Below are 8113 nucleotides of genomic sequence, written 5' to 3' on the forward strand. Positions count from 1 at the left end.
TGATATTAGAAAATTGTAAGAACAGAAAAACGAACTTGAAAATGGTCTGGATTGATTACAAAAAGGCATTCGATTCATTGCCACATAGTTGGATCATAAAATGCTTAGAAACAACTGGCATTAGCAAAAGTATTACATCCTTTACTGAAAAGGCAAGGAAACAGTGGAGAACTGAGTTGGCAGTAGGGAATGACAACTACGGAATGGTTAATATCAAGCGAGGAATTTTCCAGGGTGATTCACTTTCACCTCTTCTCTTCATCATTGCGATGATCCCACTATCAGTAATCTTAAAAAAAAATGAAATTAGGCTACCAAACAGCCAAAGAAGCTGAAAAAATTTCTCATTTATTATATATGGATGATTTGAAACTCTATGGAAAGTCAGAAATAGAAATCCAATCACTAACAAACACAGTCCGAGTATTCAGCACCAATATTTCAATGCATTTTGGCATGGAAAAATGTGCCACTGTATCCATAAAAAGGGGCAAAATCACTACATGTGAGGGAATGGAAATGCCCAATGGCCAACTAATTAAATGCAACGAAAATGAAGCCAACAAATATTTAGGCATTCTGCAGTTTGATAACATCAAGCATGGAGAAGTAAAAACTATTGTCAGGCGAGAGTACACCAACAGAGTTAGGAAAATTTTGAAATCTAAATTGAATGGTGGAAATACAATCAAGACCATAAATACCTGGGCAATACCAGTTATAAGATACACAGCTGGTATAGTTAACTGGACACAAGCTGATTTGGACATTTTGGACCGAAAAACCAGGAAACTAATGACAATGCACTACAGTTTACATCCACGCAGTAACACTGATAGCCTATACCTACCCCAAAAATCAGGTGCCAGATGATTACTACAAGTGAAGCAAATAGTTGAAGAAGAAAAACATGCACTGGCTGATTATTTAAAAGAAAGTCAAGAACACCTATTAATCGAAGTAAAGAACAAAAATCTACTGAAGGCCCAACAGATGAAACAAGAATACAGAAAAGATGTGATAAAATCAAGAATGGAGAGTTGGCAGAACAAATCATTGCATGGCCAATTTCTGGAAAAAATAAAAGATAATGTGGACAGTGAAAAACTTGGTTATGGTTAACAGCAGGTACATTAAAGAAAGAAACAGAGTCGCTAATCCTGGCTGCGCAAGAACAAGCTATCCGCACAAATGCCATTAAGGCCAAAATCGAAAAATCCTCTGATGATGCCAAATGCAGACTTTGCAAAGAAGCTGATGAAACTGTTGATCACATACTCAGCTGCTGTAAAAAAATCGCGCAGACTGATTATAAATTGCGGCACAATTCAGTAGCACAAATGATCCATTGGAATTTGTGCAAAAATTATAATATTAAAACAGCAACAAACTGGTGGGAACATCAGCCTGAAAAAGTCACCGAAAATCAGATGGTCAAGATCTTGTGGGATTTCCGTATACAAACCGACAAAATACTGGCGCATAATACACCAGACATCACACTGGTTGAGAAAAATAAGGTCACAATCATAGACATCGCAATACCAGGTGATAGTAGGGTCGCCGAGAAAGAACATGAAAAAATCACAAGATACCAGGACTTAAAAATCGAAATTCAACGACTATGGCACAAACCAGCAGTGATAATTCCAGTGGTAATTGGCACACTGGGTGCTATACCAAAAGCACTGGAATTACATTTAAAACAGTTAAAAATTGACCAAATCACCATCAGTCAAATGCAAAAAGCCGCACTGCTTGGATCTGCACGCATATTACGAAAATACATTACGACATCCTAGACCCCAGGGTGGGGCCCGACTAGTAACCAATGCCAAATCCGGCGAAACGACTGGCCGCTGTGATACAATTGTATAATAATAATGATGATGATGATGATGATGATGATGATGATGATGATGATGATGAAAGGTGTTTTTGTTTGTTTTCTGAATTAATGTGCACATGTGGACCAAAGTCAGGTACCCTTGCATTGAACTACACTATTAATATAGTTCTCTCCTACCCTTATCAACTTTGATATTGATTTTTCGAATCAGAAATTAAAATATACACATTTTGATAACTTCCCTTAATAGTCACATATTTTCAATAATTTGCCATATTCATTAAGATATTTAATATTATAGAATTTATGCAAATCTAAGAGCAATATCATAATTCAGTTAAATTTATTTAAATGTGAACTAAACAAAATTCTTCTTTTTCCCCCCTTAAAATGTGTTACTCCATTATTACTAAATAGGAATGGAAATATTGCTGTGAATATTGTTGGTATTATTATAGTTTAGTGCAGAGTCAGCCAGATGTTTAGACTGGATTTGTATTAGACTAGATTTGGTATTTTTATTAAATGTAGTGAGTCCTTCACAAGAATCTGACATACATAAGGTGACCAGACGTCCCGATTTCAGCAGGACAGTCACGATTTATAACAATTTGTCCCGTGTCCCGGGGCGTTTTTAAAAAGTCCCGATTTTCTGGCTTCATGTTGAAAGCCCAGTGGATTTGCTTAAGAAATCCTAACCGGGGCAAGACAAAAGACACCCTGTCTAATCCCTCTCTCTCTCTGTCTCAGTACTTTCATTGAAGATATTAAAACTTTAAAGCAAGAAAACGGACCCCCCCGCCCCTTTTACTCACTTTTATAATAAAAGATGACCCAGTACCATAGAGCTCCAGGAAATACTTGGCTAGAGAGGTAGCAAGTGTTCCTTCCTGGATTTTCCGGAGGGGAGGGGCACGGAGGTTGGAGGTCGGCTCGTGTGGCAAAAATGGTGGCAAAGTTTCTTTGAAGAATATTTCCCTGACTAATTTCACCATTTTAATTTGCTCAGTTTTTTTTATTAACATCTACATCATTCTGGATTGACTTGGAGTACTCACTTGACTTGTGCCTGCTGGTAAGTTAGCTGGGTTTTTTTCCTTTTATTTTTTTAATGTATTTTAAAATAATACTTTATTTATTGTCCATAGGGTTTTTTATTCTGTGCGGATTCTTTTTTAAAATTGTCTTAGACTATTTAAAAAAAGATTCTATCCAAAATACAAAATACCAGCTGCAGTTATTCACTTAAGAACTGTGGCAAGAAAGGTGGTATAGTGACCAAAGTTACAATGGCATTGAAAAAGTGTGGATTGGAACATACTACAGATGGTGTTTGACTTTCAGATCTAGGCTCGAGAAAGAGAGGTTAACACTAAGCCACCAGTTGGAATAGAACTAGGCTCTCCCTCCTCCATGAATTAGCAACTTTGTTTTTTGAAAAAGTTTTTTATTTTTCCCATTCAAATTGCTACACAATTATACATTCTTATAAGTGCTATTAACATTTATCTATTAACCATTAATGTTTATCACTATCTTCTTACAAATATATAAAATACAGTTTGGGTCACTTTCTTGCCATCCCATGTCTCCAGCTTATTGTGCAACAACTTTTCTCCTTGCATCTTCTCAACCTCCCTTTTCTGCATTCTTCTTTCCTCCTCTCCCTCCTCTTTTCTTCTTCCCCTCTCTGTCCCCCACTCCTCCTCTCCTCCTCCTCCTTCTTCTCCTCTCTCCTACTCTTACTTCTCCTCCCTTCCTTCCTCTGCTTTTCCCTTTCTTCTATTCCTTTCTCATCCTCCCTCCTTTCCATTGTTGCCCTTGCTTATTGCTTTCTCTGAGGGGGTCTCAGGGTAGCATTTCAGCAATCCCAACTTTATATTTACATAAAAATAATTTTCTCTATAACATTTTGTTTCCCATTATTAAATCCACTTGTACTGTTTTTTTTTAATTTGTATACTTACAAGGTAATACTTTCCTCCCCCCCCCCCCCGATTTAATAACGTGTCATCTGGGTTTCTTATTTTATGCTTTGTTCCTTTTTATTTCTACCATGTTTCCTGAAAATAAGACAGGGTCTTATTTTCTTTTGACCTTCAAAATAAGGCTTGGCCTTATTTTTGGGGAGGTCTTATTATTTCTGAGGTGCAGGAGATGGCAACCGTAATCACCTCATGGCTGCTTCTGTGTTGCAATATTTTCAGGGAGGGCTTATTTTAGCGCATGTGCTCAAAAGCTTAATTGGGCTTATTATCCAGTGAGGTCTTATTTTGGGGAAAACATGGTATTTGTATCTCTTTTCTAACTGAATTGGCAACTTTTGATGGATGAAGTTGTGTGAAAAATTCTGGGTGGCTCAGAGACCAATTATTATTTGTTAGCCCTCTTTTAAAAGCTATTAAGCCTACTTTTTATATACACTATAGTTTCCTGTATTTTTCTATTTAAAAGTATTGAAAACCATGCTATTGTCAGTATTGAGGATGGGAACAAAGGCAGTAAAGGAGCAATATATGGCTCTAAGATTTGCATACCCTAGTCTATACTGACTGTTGAAGATTCCTAAGATTGTAAAGAAGCATCTTTTCAAAGCTTACATGGAAATGGGAACAGTAAATCTTGGATTTTTGGGACATTCACCTGCATTCTTCCTTCAGATTTATATGGAAAATGTAGATGCACATAATTTCTACATATTATTGAATAAACTCAACTGGTACAGGATATCATATTTTCTATAGCAGTGCTCTTTATGCATCAATTTATATGAGTAAGACAGGTACAATAGAGAAACTGAGAGGAGGGGAGAAAAATATTTTTATGTGGGGGAGGAGAGAAATGTCTGCCATGGAGAAAATATCTGAAATCCTCTTTCTCCTGTCTGTGTCTTCAGACAAATTGCGACTTGATTTTTGGAGTTGCATTATATTATATATGCAATTTATGTATTATACTACATACTAGTTGTGCATTAAAATACATATATAAGATATATTCATAAATATATATGAAACAAATAAAGTAATTTATATCTATTAAAAATTATAACAACAGAAGTAAGCTGCCACTGAAGAAAGAATGATATATCAGTAATTAGAAGATTCTGTTTTCTTGGCAGACGGACTTTTTGCTTGAACATATGAAATTTAACTTTCTCATGACTTGAGTGAAATTGTTAGGCAAAACAAAAAGGGAATCAAAATTTAAATGGAAAACAGAGGCTGCCTTCATAATTTGGCAAAATTTGCCAAATCAAATTTTGAAATAGCATGTCAATTGCTCAGCGCAAGATCCAGTTAATGATATATGGAAGGATGATAACTGTGATAATAATTATCCTCTTAGCTTATCCTTTGAGCAAATGTCCATTGAACCTATTCCACTATTCAGTTCAAATAGCTATTTCTTCTTTCACCTTACACACACACACACACACACACACACACACACACACACACACAAACAAACACACACACACACACACACACACACAATTCTCTTGTTATGAGGGAAATGACAGGTGGCACAGCTTCAAAGGAGAATGACTTAACAGGAATTCATAAATAATGGAAATCAGTAATAGCAGACTGCATCCCTAATGACTGCATTTATTTATAGTCCATTTCACTGCCAACTGGTCTGAGCTTCACATAAGGACAGGTTGGATTTGTTAATTAGGCAGGAGAAAAAGCAGATAAAAAAAACAGCCACAGAAAGGTTTATGGAGCACGAGTTCCATCTGTATAGTTGATGACAAGGTGCCCAACTGTTGTTTATTGAACTGTGCCCTGTGTTTGACAGTCACTACTTTTTTGCAGCCTCAGTATACAGGAGTAAGAGGAAAATATAGGTTTGGTAGCATTTCTCTTTCTCACCTTTACTGGACTCTATCTCTTATGAAACATATATGGGAATATCATGATGGGGGAAGGGGTGTGACAGAATTGAAAGTGAGTGCACTTTCAACATAGCTATGTTGAAATGTTCAACATAGCCTTTGAAATAGGGCAAGACTAATAAACAGGCATTTTCTTTTTAGAACAAAAGTGGAATGCTTATATTTATAACTTCTGAAAGGTTTTGCAGTAATGAGTCCTAATTCATTTTCAGTAACGCTGATACAAAATGAAAGTCCCCAACTTCACCTGCATTTTCAAGAAAACTTTTAATAAAATGATTATAGCATGACCCTATTTCTGATTTTTACCCAAAACTATATTGACTAAGGAAATGTTTGCTAAATTAAGGAAATACACTTTTGAAAATAGATTTTCCTTACCAATCCAAATTTCCTGTTGTTAATATATATATTAAATTGCTTCAGATATAACATGAATTTTCAGGACTATGAGCATAAAGATACATTGTGCAAGGAGAGGGAGAGGGGGAGGGAGAGAGAGAGAGAGCGAGGGAGAGAGAGAGAGAGAGAACTCTAGTTGTGCTTATATGTTTGTAAAGTTCCAGTGATGCCTTAACTACCAGACCTAACTGGATCTTGAAAGAAATGTAACTGCAGATAAATAATGTAAATATGGCAAACAATTTACTACAGAAATTATGCTTCGGGGTTAAAATCCTATGGTGATGTATGTATGTGTATATGTATAAAAATGGATACATCCCTTTGCATCTCAGGTCCTCTACCACAGGTCTGGCAATTTGATGTGTTTATTGGCAGTTTATTGGCTGTTCCTAGAGCTGCACTCTTCTGGAAAGACAACTCTTATATTATTCCTGAGATCTGTTTAAGCCATTCTCTCAGCTCACCACCCTAAGGTGTGCCTACTGGGATAATTTGGCTTTACTTACTACATCCTCTCTAGTTCATCCTTCAGATCCTGGTACTTCTCCATATTCCCATACTCTTCTTCCTGATATGGCTATAATTTGACATTGCTACATCTATCACCACTGGTGTCTTCTGCTCTTTGTCCACTATCGTCATATCTGCTGATTTGTCAATATCTATCTATCCTTCTGGAGGTGGAAGTCCCACAGGGTATTAGCTGTGTTATTTTCCACAACCTTGTGTGTTGTGGAAGGCCCATCTGGCCGTGAATGAGCCTAGCCCTTATAGTGAGCAAATATTTTTCAATTTTTCACCTACTTGCATGATTTTCTACTTATATCTTACATCCTACTATAATCCGTTAGATGGTCTCTATGGATAGTCTGCAGCTTGAGTCCTGTCTAGTATAATATACTTTTCTATGAATCCAGTACTTTGTGACTATTCTCATGCTGCTAAAATCAATGTCTCAGTGCTGTCTTTTAATCGAACCCTTTTCAGACACTGGTAAGATTTCCTAAAATCTGTCACCTCAGCTATCTTATACAGGATGTTGATGGTACACCCCGTATAAGATATTGTGTTGCTATGGCATTTGCTGTGCTTGGTATTCTCTCCATGTTTGCTGCTGCCTCAGGAATTCTCTCAGCAATTTCTCTTTGAGTCCCATCTTATTGATGTACTCCTGGACGCTCATCCAGGAAAGTGGCTTTAACATGTATGTAAGTATGTATATATATAGTGTGTGTGTACATACGCACACATGTGTGTGTGTGTGTGTGTGTGTGTGTGTGTGTGTGTATGTATGTATGTATGTATGTATGTATGTATGTATGTATGTATTGGTGTCTTGCCCAAATTCTATGGAAACTTAGTTACCGGGAAAAGATGTCAGCAATTGAAATATTTATAATGAATTTTTAGAAGAGGTGATACTAATAGCAGCTTCTCTCTTAGGCCAAATTCAGAGATACATTTTTCACTGAAATGAAAGATTTAACCTCCTTTCTTTTCAACCACATTTCTGGTTCTGGCTAAATTATGTGCAATGTTATTTAAAATAGCAAAGATCAAAATCATTGTATGTAATTTACTATCTTCTTTGGCCCTCATATATCCATTTCAGTTTCCCCTAATTCTGAAGAGCACTTTAAAATGAGCTTAGAAAGGTGTTCTGTTTCACCAAATTGCAATCAATCCTGCTTCTTGAAGGTTCTTTAGCCAGATCCATTTCAAATCTTACATTAAATCAGAGAGCACTGTAATAGGAAGTGATAGAAATGGAAAACTATTTTACTTTTATTATGTTTGATAGCTATCAGATAATGTTGGTTAGATTTGTTCCAATTTGGGAGAGTAGATTCTAAGGAGGTTCTGAGACTTACTGTGGTTTGAGTTTAGAAGAGGTAGAATTTGAACCTCTTATTTGAGACGAAGTTGATAGGGGTTTTGGGGCTGCTAAGTGTATATTA

The 8113-nt window shown here is 36.3% G+C and overlaps 1 pseudogene; it reads left to right on the forward strand.

The window, feature by feature from the left end:
- The first annotated feature begins 519 nt into the window (after nt 1-519).
- On the forward strand, nt 520-6627 carry LOC148045923 (uncharacterized; annotated as a pseudogene).
- The last annotated feature ends 1486 nt before the right edge of the window (nt 6628-8113 follow it).

The sequence above is a fragment of the Thamnophis sirtalis genome, unplaced genomic scaffold (genome assembly GCF_051295495.1).
Source record: "Thamnophis sirtalis isolate CommonGarterSnake01/CBP01778 unplaced genomic scaffold, rThaSir2_p1.2 scaffold_4, whole genome shotgun sequence".
In the NCBI taxonomy this organism is placed as follows: domain Eukaryota; kingdom Metazoa; phylum Chordata; class Lepidosauria; order Squamata; family Natricidae; genus Thamnophis; species Thamnophis sirtalis.